This window comes from Anabrus simplex, chromosome 5 (assembly GCF_040414725.1).
Source record: "Anabrus simplex isolate iqAnaSimp1 chromosome 5, ASM4041472v1, whole genome shotgun sequence".
NCBI classification, from domain to species: domain Eukaryota; kingdom Metazoa; phylum Arthropoda; class Insecta; order Orthoptera; family Tettigoniidae; genus Anabrus; species Anabrus simplex.
This window is the reverse complement of record NC_090269.1, coordinates 235,292,640-235,309,269: the sequence shown is the minus strand read 5'-3', so window position 1 is coordinate 235,309,269 and position 16,630 is coordinate 235,292,640. Positions and strand designations below refer to the sequence as shown.

The window sequence follows — 16,630 nt, the reverse complement described above, 5'->3', positions numbered from 1 at the left end:
CGTATTAGTATATCACTGGGTCGGAGTAGAAATCGTAGCGTTTTGTAAATCAATGAATCTTTATGCACGTACGTTTACAGCACTACACTAATCATTAACACTAGCACAGCCGGTTGATTTTCTCCTCACTTAGTCGGTAATGTACTCGCCTCCTCGACAATGACCATCTGCTAACGTTGCGGGATGAAATCGATGCTGCGTCTGTGTTGTTGAGTTAAAGAAATCAGTGAGCCAAGGAAAACTCTCCTTCACTGTGATTATACAGACATAGAGAAAGAGAAAGAGAAAGAGAAAGAGAAAGAGAAAGAGAAAGAGAAAGGGAGTGGGGAGAGATAGAGGTAAAGGTGAAAATTTGGTTGAGTGCAAAGTCGGGGAAATAGGGTACGGAACAGTTTATCGGCTGAGTTCGTCAATAACATCTTTGATCAACTTAGCAGAATGTTGGCGTGCATTAACACATAGTAACAATACTGGACGTCCAGGCCATTTGTTTCCAGCAATGGTGGTCAGTCGTCTTAGCAGTTGGCTATACACAGTAGCAGTGAACGTTAAGTTCCTTGGAAGCAAATCATGGTGGATTCCATAAGACTGGCGAACCGGAGCATTCGGCTTACTCTACCATCTACGGTATATCGCACCAGGCGCAGTGCGTGTGGATTACTACTCATGTGAAAGTTTAAACACGATCACAACGTCCACCTTGAGTTTCACAGACGTTCATCTACATATCAACTCATTCAGAGAGTGTACTCGTGATTTCTATTATTTAATAGTTTTAAGGCATAACAGCCTCCTATTTTTGAGTAGGCCGTAAATACAAAGATATCCGTCTTACTGGGTTTACTGTGCGTAGCGGAAGAACAGGTGTTTTCAGGACGTACATAAAACTGTGGTTTGCATAAAACAATGCTCGTAGGGACAGCTGATTCACCTGGTATATATATATATATATATATATATATATGAGAATGATTCGGACAACCTTAAAACTTTTGCCGATAATCAGTCACCTTAAGCGACTGGAATATTTTCGATCTTCATCACCATGTACTTGTATAAGGAACTCAATAAATCCGCAATATCAATGAAAATGGATTTATGATGCATTTTAAAAATTATTATCTGTGTTTAATGAGAGATCCAGAATTTGTCTGGAAAGAATCAGGAGCTCTAGTTACATTTTTATTTCACTATTCAATGAATGAAAAGAAATATAATAAAAGTGAATAAATATAAAGTAAAGAAAATATTTAAGTATGTATAACCTATGCAGAGAACAAATGTTTCATCGTGTAAATATATTGTTTTGTTTTGCTATTTAAACTCCTTGGGACGCAGCCTGTCAACATGTATGCAAGCTTCATCAGAACAATAGAGTTACGTTCTGTGGTCAAATACACGCTAAAAAGATGTTTTAGTGCACTCTTCTGATGAAACTACATATAAACAACTGAACGTAGTTACGATAACATGAAAGTGATAAAAGAAAAACGATAACATTTTGGCGATAGGAGCTGTGATTGGTTGAAGTTCCTAGCGTTCTTTTTCAGGACTGGTCACAAATTCATGAGCTAAATCGTCAAAATATAATATAATATAATATAATATAATATAATATAATATAATATAATATAATATAATATAATATAATATAATATAATATAATATAATATAATATAATATAATATCGTGTGGCTATTTCTAGCCTGGTGCAGCCCTTGTAAGACAAACCCTCCGATGAGGGTGGGCGTCATCTGCCATGTGTAAGTAACTGCGTGTTTTTGTGGTGGAGGATAGTGTTATGTGTGGTATGTAAGTTGCAGGGATGTTGGGGACAGCACAAACACCCAGTCCGCGGAGACAAGGGAATTAACCCTTTAAGATTAAAATATCCGACCCCGCCAGGAATCGAACCCAGGACCCTCTTGAACAAAGGCCAGCACGCTAACCATTTAGCCATGGAACCGGACATCGTCAAAATAATATTTATACATTTCATAATATTTAGTATTAACATCCAAACAATATAATAATTTACTTTTCTAATCCATTCACTTAGTTCTAATTGCAGTTTTACGGCTGAATATGCACCAGTCCGGGTAATTTCGCAGCATAGTTCGTCTAATTCCGCGGTAGACCCTGAACTCATTGCCAATAACATTGCAAATAACACTACTTGAAATTAGTACCGCAAATAAATATTGTAGAAGTACTCACGTTAAAGAAGCCTCTCTTCCAAACACAGCGAACAGGATAACTTCCTATATTTCTTTATGCTACACCAAAGGGATCCACTGCACAATTTACAACATTTGGCATGAGAGAACAAGACTTTTAGAGGACTCAACATGTCTTCAGACCTTCTCATCCTGGAGTAAAGCCGTTGTTACTAAGGAATTAGCTGCACTGCAGATTTAGCCGAGCCTACCCATAAACTGTGTAAGATTTCCCAATTCTCTATTAGCCGGACCGATGTAGAAAAGGCGTGCTTGGTTCACCATCAGGAAGAATAAAAAAATTAGAAAATATATCAAATTCCAGGTACGCACATGGCCCTGAGCTTCACTCAGCCAAAACCAAAAGTGGGTTTCAGATTGACTCTTGAGGGCAAAGGCGGCCGGGCATAGAGCTGACGAACCAAGTCAATACAAATAAATATGAAAAATACGAGGGTTGGGGCATAAGTTATAGCAGTCATTGTTTCCCTCACATTTGCACGGTGCTACCATACAACGGGCATATATCCTGGAAAGCATGATACTCATAGTACATGGACAAGGCACGAGATGGCGGTGTATTAGAAAGCTAGCACGCACAGGGCGATGGGACTGTATTAGTGAGTCAGGCTCCGTGCAGAATGGATGTGACGAGCTAAGAACAGCGTGGGAAGTACTGGAACACCCGCCATGCTTACCGGACTTGTCTACGTGCGATTTTGATCACATCCCCAAAGTGAAAGAACCATTGCGAGAGAGGCGGTTCGGAACACGAGAGGATATTGACAACGCTGTGAAACATGAGAATGCAAAATTCACACATGTTGAGGCAACTGGCATGCGACGTCTCCCGCATCATAGGCAATTGTGGATATTATAGAGGACTACTTGAGGGTTTACCGTAAAGGATACTTTGCTCTCTGAGAATGAACATTATGTAATACAAGGATTTCCTGTCTGACAGTTTCGTAACTGTATATCCTACACCAGGTAAACCTGCATTCCCCTGCACTTTACGCTCCCTACTCCCATCTGTATATTTCCATTTGTCTGGTAGATCTCACATCCATGCCAGTAAAATTAGTTGCAGTGACTTATGCCCCAACCCTCGTATTATGGTATTAACAATCACATTTAACTATCAGTCACGATGTGTAGACCTTGAGAAGCAAAGTGAGCACAAAACACACATCTTCTCTGAATGCATTTCCTGGATATTCCTATCGTTTTATATCAGTGGGAGTTGAGTGGAATGGGGAGGTTGATTTTCACTAACCTTGAAGCTCACTGTGATAGGAAAGCTCCGTCATTTCCTCCATCGTTTGCTTTATCACTAAAATTCTGCAAATATAAGCAAAATAACTTTGCATGTGCACACGGGTCACAAGCAAACTGCCCGAACCTCCTTCGGAATCATTCTTTCTGATTGCGTACTACAAGTCACCAACAGGTTTGTGCTCACAGCTCACACATGTAATCTTTAACCTCACTCTTGAGCAGGGACTTCAATAAAATAGACAATATCGAAAGAGTTAAGAAGGAGACTTTTGACACTTTGTCCATAATTTGTAAAGAAATGAAAATACATTTTTTAAGATAAATTAAGAGCGTAAATTTTTGAGAAACGCAGACTTTCAACATGCACTGTGTGTGTGATGTTAGCAAGTTCTTTGCCATTAACCTCTATTTCCAAATCAGGATCTCTTGGCTTCTGCACTTATTACTATAGATTATGAACACCTAATCTAAGTAGGGTTTTTAAGACCCACTCCGTTTACGAGTATATCATATGACTGAACCAGTCCTCGGCAGATTACTGTCCTGCGAATCGGGCCGGAAACTCACCGCTCACCACCAAACTGACACATCTCAACCGATAGTTCGATAGTACAAAATTGAGGGTCCTCATAAGGAACTCCACAAAGGATGAGTGTTTTTTCGTCCTGTTCTTTCACCGTGAGGTCGTTTCGGACAGTTTGGTCTTATTTTACCGTTGCTTACTTGGTACCGCCCGAGGGTTACTTATATGGTAGCTTAGAATTAGACATACGACTCGAAGCAACATCAAACCCCTGTGACCGGCCGACTGGTAGCTCCCCAGTCTGGTTCACTCATTGAACTACCGAAGGGAGCTTCCAAAGAGAATACAGTCACATTACCGCGTAAAAAGTTCAGTGCCGCCTTTAAAAAACTGTCACTATCCCTAACCATGCATAATGGCCATTATATTGCATTGTTATTTAACCCTCTCGTGTATGAGGAGCCCACATGAGGTCGTTGGAATTTTTAAGCATTCTTATGCTTTAAAGAAAACATTACTTTTAGTCTCAGTAGTAAATTTACCCTATCAGCATGGAGGCACATGCCACAACACATAGCTTCTCTGATGCATTTGTTGGATATTCCTATCGTTTTGAATCACTGAGATTGTATCTAACACATATACCATTGATGATTTTCTTGGTTTTTTTTTTTTAAGAACAGATGGCAAAACAGCCCTACGACCAAAGTTACACCTTCTGTCCTGTCCACGCATAAAAACCACCATATATTTTCTGTGGGCCCTCACCATTTTTTTTCAGTTACCACAGGGTTCAGTAGTACCTCTGGCTCAACCCACAATGATATTACCGTCTTTTGAATGTTAAAAGCTTAGCGCAGTAAAAGCAAAATATTGCATATATTCCATTATGGCCAGCCTCATCACATATGAGTGCTTAAGTGTTAGCTCCAGTAAAAAATTGTTCATAAATCTAAGACATTGAACCAAACTTCAATTTTAAATCTTTAAATTGCCGTAATACGACTCGAAGGAACATCAAACCCCTGTGAGCGCCCACCTGAATTTCATCTGGCAGTGCAGGACACTAAGCAGAGTGTAGTACGACTTTCTTCAAATTAGGATGGAAGAACTCGACTAAGTGAGACTGTAAAGAATAAAAGCGGTGGTTGCTACATGTTCGCAGGCCGTCTTGGTCACTCATTCCTTCCACGAACTACCAAAGGGAGATTCCAGAGAGCTGACGGTCATATTACCACGTAACAAGTTCAGTGCCGCCTTTAAGTAGCTTTCACCGTCCTTACCCATGTATAATTCTGATTATATTAATTACCTTGCTCTTTAAAGCATCTGCAACAAATCTGTGCACGCATTCTCCATATTGTACATCCCTATCCTATACAGCAAGCTAGTCGTTTCCCAAGACCGCATGGACATAGCAGCGAGTACAAACTATTAAATTAATGAAACAACAAGCCGAGAGTAACGAAGAATATTATTGATGTGCAGTGATTTTATATCGAGTCATCACATAAGGAGGCCGAAATGTTGCACAGATTATGATTCTCTCTGCTTCTACTTTCCAAGCACATATTTCAAATACTTCTATACGTCTTTGTGGTTCTCGCCAAAAATATTACGTCTCGAGGTCTACGAACACGAAGTTGATAGTCAAATAAAACTTAGGTATCGTAACCATGAGCACGGGATTGAAGGTCACGTAAATCTTAAGTCCTTTAGCCTATGAAGAGAGAATATAAGTGAATGGACCCTGGAAATGGCAATGAAAATAAATCAGTAGCTTCAAGAATTCAGAAAATGGAAATTGCTTTTCAACACACAAAGAATGTTTATAACTAAAAATGCTTTACCTGGGACAGTAAAATTTGTCATCACTACAGTGATCAAACCTAAAGCTCTTCATGCTTCAGAAACGGTCAATTTACGTCATACAAATGTAAAGGAACAATTATAGATTATTATAGATTAAAGAAAGGAAAAACATGAGAAAAATATTAGGGCCCAGAATTAAAAATAGTATACGTCACCCCAAACCCAACTCGGAAATATATTTTAAAATATCTAACTTACTGATACAATGACATTCAGACCAATTCATTTGGAATGAATGAATAACACCAGACTTACTTATCGAATACACAAATTTCCGTAAATCAAACGTACGAGATTAAAATAGTATAAGCAAATAGACAAAGTCCTCACTGAATTAGGATCACCAAACTTACAAGATAGAAACGTAATCCGGAAAATTGTTCACACAGGGGGATTTGACGAAGAAGAGAAGAAACCAGCATGACGTATTGTTTGGAGATCAGAGGAATGCACGTGTCCGGTGAGGCACGGGGCGAAGGGGTTTTGGCCAGCAGAGCCAGTGACGTAATCGCTACCATAGCAACCCCGCTACTACCCAGGGGACTTCATATTTTCCCTTTGAGGTACATTTTTCTTAGAAGCGACTCACTGTCCAGCGATCATCGCGTGTAGGAAAATGATAACGTGCAAACTCAGAAGGGAAGTCATCCATAATGATCGCTGAGTGACTATCGCAGAGCGATTTTCACTGGAGTTGGTTCCAAGAAAACGTACCTTTACTGGAAACGATTCGCTCTTGTCAGTTGCAATCCAGCTATTGCTATTGCGCTGTTCTACTTTCGTTCGTATTCCTTTCTCAGCTGTTGCCATTTATCCGTTGTTATTGTTCTTGCTCTTCATTTCTCTTGTTATTTCTGTGTAACTGTTTTGTAAAGACTGCGTAATGTCTGTCGTACGCAAGAATGGAATGACAATTCACAGCGAAGCTAGAGAAGCGATCGGGAATATTATAAACTAACTAGCAAGATATCCGTGCTTCACTAAGGTTTTGAACTGAAAGTTATTATTCAAAGTTTTACATTTTGGAGAGTCAACTGTCAGCTGAACCTGTAAAATACGCCCTCAGTTCATACGTCAAACTGTCTTAGATTTATGATTATTTATTTTCTGATCTAACACTAATTTGAACTCTATAGGGAAGAATTTGAATTTTTTAAACCAACCTGTGAATTTTTTATTTTGTACGTTGAACAGCAATGGAGGAATGAATACATTTTAAGGGGTGAATGTTCTTTAATATTTATTGAGATCTAGGATATGGAAGACCACCCTTCATAAATAAAGTACGTGCCTGAAACTGTTTCGGAAGAATGGATATTGTTTTCTTGAGAATCAGCCACCATCTAAACCCTTTGGGGGAGAAATATTTTGAAGCATAGGATATTTTACATCTAGGACATAAAAGAAGACCCCTCTGGTAAAATTACAACTTTGTACTTAGAACGGTTTTAGAGGGATGAATAATTTCCTTTACTGAGCTAATCTCATTTATCACTTTAGGGGTGGAACGTTAAAAAATATTTCCTATTTCACACCTTGGATTTAAAATATATACCGCTATTTGGAATTTTGTCTTCGTACGTTAAACCGTTTCGGAGGAAGGAATATATTTGTTTTCGAATCATAACGCCCATTTAACTCTCTGAGCGGTTAAATTCGTTTCAAACCTTTTGTTATATAACACCCAGGACATAATTTGAAATTTTAACTTCATAATTCAAACGGTGTTCATTTAAATGCATATTCTTCTCATCATTCCTCGCTCCCCAGTCTAAACTCGCTCAGAAATGTATTGTTTTAAGTCCACTTCTTATTTGTATCCTCATAAAAAATAATTCAACTCCTTTTACACCCCCCTTAAGTTGATTCCAACCCGCTCCGCTCCCGGTACAAAATACGTGTGTCGTGATTTTTAAAGCGTATTCCAAATACCAATTTTCTCGACTGTAACATCCTTTGTTTTCGAGATATAAGTATCCTCAAACAATGAATTCAACTCATTTTTCTATTCATTTATTCCCCTCCCCCTTAACTGGATTTTCCGAAAATAAAAAATACGTGTCTCTTTATTTTTAAAGGAGATTCGAAATACAAATTTAATGTCGTGTAAAATCTTCAGTTTTTTAGATATACGTATAAAAATAATTCAACCTCTTTTTTCAGGTGAATTTTCCGAAAACAAAAAAATGCGTGCTACTTTATTTTTAAAGGGTATTCCAAATACCAATTTTCACTCTGTAATATCTTCAGTTTCGGAGATACCAGTATCCTTATAAAAATAATCAAACTCCCTTGTTCAGTCATTTACCACCCTTGAGTGTGTTTTCCGAAAACAAAATATGTGTTACTTTATTTTTAAAGGAGATTAAAAATACCCATTTTCAAGTCTGTAATATGTTAAGTTTTTTATATATACTGTAGATATGCTCATTTTAAACATTCACCCCTTTAAAACTTCCCTTTGAATGGATTTTCAGTAAACGAATTATGTGTGTTCCTTTACTTTTACAGGAGATTCCAAATACCAGTTTTCACGTCTGTAACGTGTTACGTTTGTGAGATGTATTGTAGATATACTCGTTTTAAAAATTCACCCCCTTTTCACTCCTGTTCACTCCCTCTTAAGTAGATTTTCCAATGACAAAGAAAAACGTGTTCCTTTATTTTGAAAGGAGATTTCAAATACCAATTTTCATAACTGTAACATCTTCACTTTTTGAGACATATGTATCCTCATAAAAAGGTATTCAACCCCCCCTAAGAGGATTTTCCGAAAACAAAAAATACGTGTTACCTTATTTTTAAGGGAAATTCCAAATACCAATTTTCACGTCTTTAAACTTTAAAATGAGTGCATATCTCGAAAACACACTTGGTAACAGAGAGTAACTTGCGGACTGCTAATTTCAGCTTTATATCTAATTTTCATTTCTTCCTCAGTTCAGTATTTTATGACATTTATTCAGTCTCAAATTGATCAATCAATTAACTTCATGGTTCATATGTTTGCATAGTCTTCAAAGCATTTTTTCTGAGCACCATATTGATAAGCTTTATACTACCCTACTCTAATAATTTGTACTTACTTATTTAAAGAATTTTGATAGAAAGTGCAAGCTTTATTACTCTCAGAGTTTGTGTGCATTGCAAAGTGATACTTATGAACTGAGGCAGGTAGCACAACACTGAGGCATATTATTACGTGTAGTTCAGAATTAATTGTTTTAATATGTTAGATGAAGAAGCTGTGAGGTTTTCCGTAATGGATATGTTTTGCATAAAAATGTGTAGAATTTGGAAATTATGCTCTAATTACGGACTAGAAAAATGTATTAAGAAGAAAAACCATGGTTTTCCATGTACTTTTATTTTTTTATATACGATATGTTCAATTGTTAGTGGGAAACCCTTTAGTCTTTGGTTCATTTGCGTAAGATTAATTATTAGCGTGTGCTTGTTTATAAGATACTAGAATGTACCGGCACTGATAAAGCACTTGCGTGTTCAAATAATAGAAAACAGCTAGCCGATTTTAAGTCACTTGGAATGTAATCAACCCAGGTGCAGTTTCCTAACCTATTAGTTGTTTTCGGACGATTAGATAAGCCTGATGTACACGTTCTGAGAGAAAAGAGATAATTATCATGCTTATTAAACAATGAAATATCTATTTTGGTGAAATTTCTGGACATTTACTATTATTATTGTACCGGGCGGTACACCTCTACGACGCAAGTTCAAAATCTTGCGCCAATTGAAACTTCTCTACTGGAGAAACCCGGAACTTTACCACCGAAATAACTCTACCGATTATCAAAAGATGACACTGTGTGTTTTTGATTTGCTTTTGTTTCTCATTGATCAAGAAGTGTGGACTTTCTCTAACAGATGTCTCTACCAAAAACTATGGTAATACACTCTGGTGCAATGGAATGAACTCTCTTGAAGAAATTTTGTATTCTTAAGTTTTGTCTTTACTAAATTTTGTTCTGTGGTTTGTGGGTTGGTAATATTAACTCTTTCTTTCCGTCTGTTTTGAATTTAACCAATCGGTAATTTCTGTAATTAATTTTCCTCCAATCATAGCTTTCTTCTTCAAATTTCCATGTGTAATTCATAGTCTACCAATAAAAATTGAGGGGGGGGGTGTCTACTCATTCCTGAAAGGTCTCGAATTTTCCACGAGGGTATAAAAACTGCTGATTTTCTTGTCTCCGGGCCACTAGTATAACATCTAACTCAGTGTGTGAATATGTAGTAGCAGGGGGCGGGAAGCGCCTCATTCTTCAGACAGCAGTTCTTCTACAAGGTAATGGCCTCTTAACATCTTTATTTCTTGCTATCTCAGCAGCCTAACTCCCGGGGAAGGTTCGAAACCTTTAATATGTAAACTATTAAACATGTAAACCCTTTTTCTGGTAAACTTCAGTTTTCTTGAACTTTAATTCGGGGATAGAGAGTGCTTTACCCTCTCGAGCTCCCCTTAATTTGAAAGTGAGGTGACTATGTTTTCGTAACCGTTTCTTCTCTTCCTTAATGTATTAAAGTTTTCTCATACGAGTCACCTTCCTAGCTTGGGATTAGCCCCTGTGTATCGGCCTAGAGCCACTTAGGTTTTAAAATGTAGATTTAGGAGTGCAAATTCACGCCTCCATCCTTTTGTTTTGGGCCATTTAAATTAACCTGGTTTTGCGCACTAAGGTCCAGTAGATTGGGTACGAGATACCCCTGTTTCTTTATTATGCCTTGATGGCAGTTTGTGTAAAGTTTTGTTATTGCCTTTATAGGCTTGAAAGATCGAGAGCGGGTCAGCTCTTTATGGAATTGTGGTAAAAGTGCCTTAAAGAGGCTTGAAATGTAAGGTTGGGAGCTAATGCTCCATGTAATTAAGGGTTTTCTGCCCTTTGGTGTTTTGTTATTGTGAGCTGAGAGCTCAAGGATTGATGAATTTGGGCCTGTAGCCCAGAATTTGTAAAGACCTCTTAACTGGTGCCTTCTTGTAAAGCGACATTGTACCTGATTTTCTTTGTTATTTCCCCCTAGTGGAAACTGTTTAAATTTTCTCTTGGTTGTGTACCTGATTTAACTTCTTGTTATTTGTTGTACGCTCAAAATTCTATGTCACCATTGTTAAGTTTTGAAAATATAACCTTGTTGAAATTTTAATTCATCTTTCGAACTTGTAGTTAGACCCATTCCAGCCCGCACCTTCTTTCATCTCTGACTTCCACGGCTAACTCCGTAACAATTATCATTATTATTATTATTATTATTATTATTATTATTATTATTATTATTATTATTATTATTATTATTATTATTATTACAAAACAGCGTTGCTCATGTTGCATCACAAAATATATAATAATTATATGATGATTTTTTAAATCATTTCATTTCCTTAAACAACCGAATGAAATAAATTAAAAGTTCACTGTATATCTACCTCTACAAAGTATAATATCATGTAGGCCAATCTAATATACAATAGTGATTTTTATTAAAATTAATGAGGATTAATTGCTATGGTAGATAAATATGATGCCGAAGAGGTTAAAATAATTGATTTCTTAGCGGACGAAAGTTACTCGGAGGATAATAAAACATCAATGAAATGCAAAAACCGACACAAATCAAAAGAGGCCTACTGGAACATGAAATGAAAATCCCCAGCCTGTTTCCAGTCATTCGACCGGGTTAGGAATGGAATGAATGAAGACCCCATCTAGCGGCGAGGACAGGGATTGTGCCGGCTGCCGATGCCTGTCACACTCCGTTGCAGCAATGATTAATGAGTGGCAGATGAAGTGAAATGATTTGGGAGAGTGTTTCTGGAATGAAATATGACAGGTAAAACCAGGGTACCCGGAGAAAACCATGTCCCGCCTCCGCTTTGTCCAGCACAAATCTCATATGGAGTGACAGGGATTTGAACCACGGAACTCAGCGGTGAGAGGCCGGCGCGCTGTCGCCTGAGACATGGAGGCTATGGAACACGAAATGTATATATAAATTATATTTCGCCATACATTTAGCATGCTTTATCATTGCTAAGAGTAATTCTTTCGCTAGGAACCCAATCACCTACAAGCAGTGGCACCCACCTCAAAATACGCACCTTTACCCATAAATTAATAGCACTATCAACTTGAGATTTGATATAACATAAACTTTGAACTCTTTTGTCTCCAACTTCGTTTTTCGAGGCAATAATCCGGGTTTTCGTAGCATGCTGAAATAATGCTTGCAAAAGGTTTAGCTAGTAATATTGCAGACTTTTGTTCTTATTAATGCTGTGATTTGGTATGTGCGAACAATATCAGTTGTATCCAAGCAATATATGAATTAACTAAGTGAAAAATTCAGATAGATTTATCGATATTCATCTGAGTGTTCACATATCTGATTAGATCAAGCAAGACGCTAAACACTGCGAAGTATGAGTCAATGTTTTCCTGTAGCAGGTAAGAGCAGATAAGAGCCGACATGTCTGGGCAGAACAGAATGTTCGTGTTTGCAGGCACATTCCTCGTTCTTGCATTCTTCTCATCTCCACACAGTACTTGGTCGGAGGAACAGAAATCACTACAATCGATGAAAACGAAGAACTATTGGGCAAGGACGAGATTAATGTTGATTCCGCGTGGTCCTAAGTGACCCATTCGCTCAGTAGGAGTAGAAGAAGAACAGAGAATTAACAGTAACGTAAAATTTAGGTCCTGGGACCTAAAATTAGGGGATTGACATTCACGTAAATATTGGATCCGAGGTCAATGAACAGGGAATTGAAGGTCACACAAAATTTTGGCCATGCGGCATATATGCGGGAAATTGACAGTCACGTAAAACTTAGGTCCTGAGACTTATGATTAAGGAATTGATAATTACGTAAAACTTACCGTACATCCTGCGGTCTTGGATTAGAGGATGGACGGTCACGCAGATCTTAGATCCAAGGTCAATGAGCAAGGGATTGACAGTCACATCAACTTAAATCATGTGGCATATGTCCAGAGAACTGACAGTCACATAAAAGTTAGGTCCCGTAACCTATGGACAGGAGATGGACAGGCACGTAAAACTTTGATCCAGAGGATTGTGATTAGGGCGTTGACAGTCACGTAAAACGTACGTTCCGTACGCTAAGACTGTCACGAAAATCTTAAATCCGAGGCATAGCGGCAAGGTATTGATAGCCACGTACAAGCTAACGCCGTAGGCCTTGCTTGCTCCCTATGTTTTTTTCACTTTTACTACAAAGGAGTCCGGCTCCATGGCTAAATGGTTAGCGTGCTGGCCTTTGGTCACACGGGTCCCAGATTCGATTCCCGGCAGGGTTAATTCTACTGGAACGGGGGCTGGGTGTATGTGTCGTCTTCAGCATCATTTCATCCTCATAACGCCGCGCAGGTCGACTGCGGGCGTCAAATCAAAAGACTTGCACCTGACAAGCCGAACATGACCTAGGACACTCCCGGTGCTAAAAACCATACGCCATCTCACTACAAATGAGAACTAAATGCGTGAAATCTTCCAGAGTTAATTCATCATCCACACTGAATAGAAGGAGAATGTAGTGACTTACCTCTTTTGGTTGTAGAAACTGTCATTCCTTCCCCGACAGCTAAGGTACCACAATAGCGCTGGACACAGCAGTAACTGTTCGGTAAACACACGCCGCTAGACTGACGGAGCTCCCTCTAGATAACATCAGGTGTTGCGTGCTGGGCAACAGTCAATACCGCAGTGGTAGGAGGCTTTCTATCACCAGCACAGAGATTGTACTTTAAAGCGTTTCCATTTACTACACACGTTTATATCATATAGGAAATGGTTCGACCTTCGACCATTAGCCACGATCGTTCATCATTGAACACAAACACACCAAGCTGTCAATATCGAGACATTTGGCCCATTCCTCTTTGGGATTCCTAGCCAGGTGTGTCTCTGCTCAGAGGAGACCGATAATCCAACATAGACACGTTGATAGTAACAACAATAATAATAATAATAATACCTAGCTTTTTCTCGCGGGTTCACACGCGTAGAATTCATCGTGTGGCCATTTATAGAACTGGTGAACATGAAAAATTGTACTGAAATGTTTCATTAATGTTGGAACATGCTGGGCTCAATTGATTTGTTGAAAGAAGTTTAATATTTTCAGAAAGAAGAGAGTAGGAGTGTAGAGAGACCATCAACCCACGAAAAATCACTAAGCGTGTGTATATAACAAACAGTACGATAGGCAAGAAACAGTAATAGCGGCTCCTCCAATGGTACAGTATTAAAACTGAAGTCTCACAACATGAGTTGTGTTTGTTCCCGTAAGTATAGGTGTAAGGAAATTACATTTAAAGATCTCAATGAAGTAACAATTACAAAGCGATTGAGTTGGCTACGCGGTTTGTGTCACGTAGCTATGACCTTGCATTCGGAAGATGGTGGGTTCGAACCCCACTATTGGCAAATCTGAAGATGGTTGTCCTTGGTTTCCCCTTATCACACCAAGCAAATGCTGAGGTTATACCTTAATTAAAGCTACGGTCACTTCCTTCCCAAGTTTCCTACATACTGGTGCACGTCACAGAGCAGTAATGGCTTCCTACGAACGCCCTCTCGTGACTTCCAGTTTCTGCTTGCTGTCTAACGCAACGTGTTTTCTTTTTGTAGCCATTATAGTGCACTGTAAGTGACCACAATTTACAATCTATTCCTTGTTGGCATCCAGTTGGTAGCATATCTGTTGATAGTGATTCTTAATAGCAGAGAAGCTCATCTATGCTTGTTTAACGTCACGGCCAGAGGCCGGTCTCTTGAGAACTGGATCAACCAGAGACAAGTGTACTTCTCAATAGTACTGATTAATTCAACGAATGTCTTCCAAATTTTAATTACACTTCTCCTAAGGCCACATTTTTGAACTCCAAAATCCAGGCCACTCCCTGTTCTCTTCCCACCCAATCCTCATTAATAAAATCAGACGGTGGTCAGTGGTAATCTAACATACTCGTATCTTTCAGAACACATCCTGCAATCCTGTGTGAATAAGCTAAACACACCTGAAATGAAAATCCACAGCCTGTTTCGACCGAGTCAGGAATGGAATGAATGAAGCCCCCATCTAGCGGCGAGGATGGGAATTGTGCCGGCTGCCGAAGCCTGTCGCGCTCCTCTGGGGCAATGATTAATGAATGACAGGTGAAATGAAATGATATTGGAGAGTGTTGCTGGAATCAAATATGACAGGGAAAACCGGAGTACCCGGAGAAAAACCTGTCCTGCCTTCGCTTTGTCCAGCACAAATCTCACATGGAGTGACCGGGATTTGAACTCCGGAACCCAGCGGTGAGAGGCCGGCGCGCTGCCGCCTGAGCCACGGAGGCTCAAGCTTAACACACCTATAAATCTATATTTGTATCTCACCAAGCTCGATAGCTTCAGTGGCTTAAATGCGGCCAGTATCCAGTATTCGGGATATAGTGGGTTCGAACCCCACTGTCGGCAGCCCTGAAGATGGTTTTCCGTGGTTTCCCATTTTCACACCAGGAAAATGCTGAGTCTGTACCTTAATTAAGGCCACGGCCGCTTCCTTACCACTCCTAGCCCTTTCCTGTCCCATCGCCGCCATAACACCTATCTGTGTCGGTGCGACGTAAAACAGCTTGTAAAAAAATCTATATTTGTATCCAGCACCACTTGTACCTATCTTAATGAGGAGATACTCCACATGTTCTTATTTAGGACAGTAGGCTGGTAATCACGGGTTTCCTAGAAAGCCTGGCATTGCTTCCACTGACTTGTGTCCTTTCAACTCTCCTATCTGACCTCACTTGGTCAACTCTTGTTCTCTTGTGAACCCAACGATAGTAAGTTTGTGAGGGCTAGGGTGTCTTTGTTTTCATGTCCTTCTCGAATATCTTATTTATTCGAAGGGACAGACATCCTATTTCTCTTTTAGACCGAGGATGGTTTCCCAGTTATCCTTCCTCTCAAGTCTATGACCACTACCACCAGCACCAATTCAGTGTCGAGATTTCAAAACCTGAATGTAGGCTAGTTCATAGGTCACTTTGTTCATAGCTGGCCTCCATTCACCTCGCTTTAAATATCCACCGAAGCTGCCTCACACGTGCAGCTTTATGGCTGATATTCTTCCTTTCTCCAGATCATCTGCTAATTTACATAAAATAACAATATTGTAGACCAATCTCAGGTTTTCACTACCTCTCTTTGAACTGTGATTCCTTTTCCAAATTTTTCATTGATTTCCTTTACCATCTGTTATACATAAACATTGAAAAGGGCGGTGAAACGGCAAACATGCCTCACTCTTTTCTGAATAGCCTGTTCTGTTTCGTTACTATCACTTCCGTTTTATTTTTGAAAAATTGTAGAGTAAGCGTTCTTTCTCGGTATATTACCCCGATCAACTTCAGAATATCAAATGTCTTGATCAAATCAATGTTAAGAAATGAGTTTTCTAGATCTGCAAATGTCATATATACGGGTTTGCGCCTCTAACTTCAATCATTTAAGATCAGACATAGAGTCAGTACACATTCGGCTGACGATTATTTATATATTTTTTAAATTTTACGATGCAGTAATATAATAAATAATTCCGCATAATATCAGGATTTTTAGCCCAAGTCCAGCCATGTAAGAGAAATTATAAATAAATGAAAAGGAAAACTGTGCACACCGTAGCGCAAAAATGTGTTAGAATATTTGGTTGGCC

At 39.0% G+C, this 16,630-nt stretch overlaps 1 protein-coding gene across 1 annotated transcript in view; it reads right to left on the bottom strand.

The window, feature by feature from the left end:
* Positions 1–13,612, bottom strand: part of LOC136874802 (probable glutamate receptor) — a 152,945-nt gene extending 139,333 nt beyond the window's left edge. Inside the window, exon 1 of the mRNA XM_067148474.2 lies at positions 13,475–13,612. The gene's annotated coding sequence lies outside the window, so the exon portion shown is untranslated. The remainder of the gene's footprint in view (positions 1–13,474) is intronic.
* Positions 13,613–16,630: the final 3,018 nt, after the last annotated feature.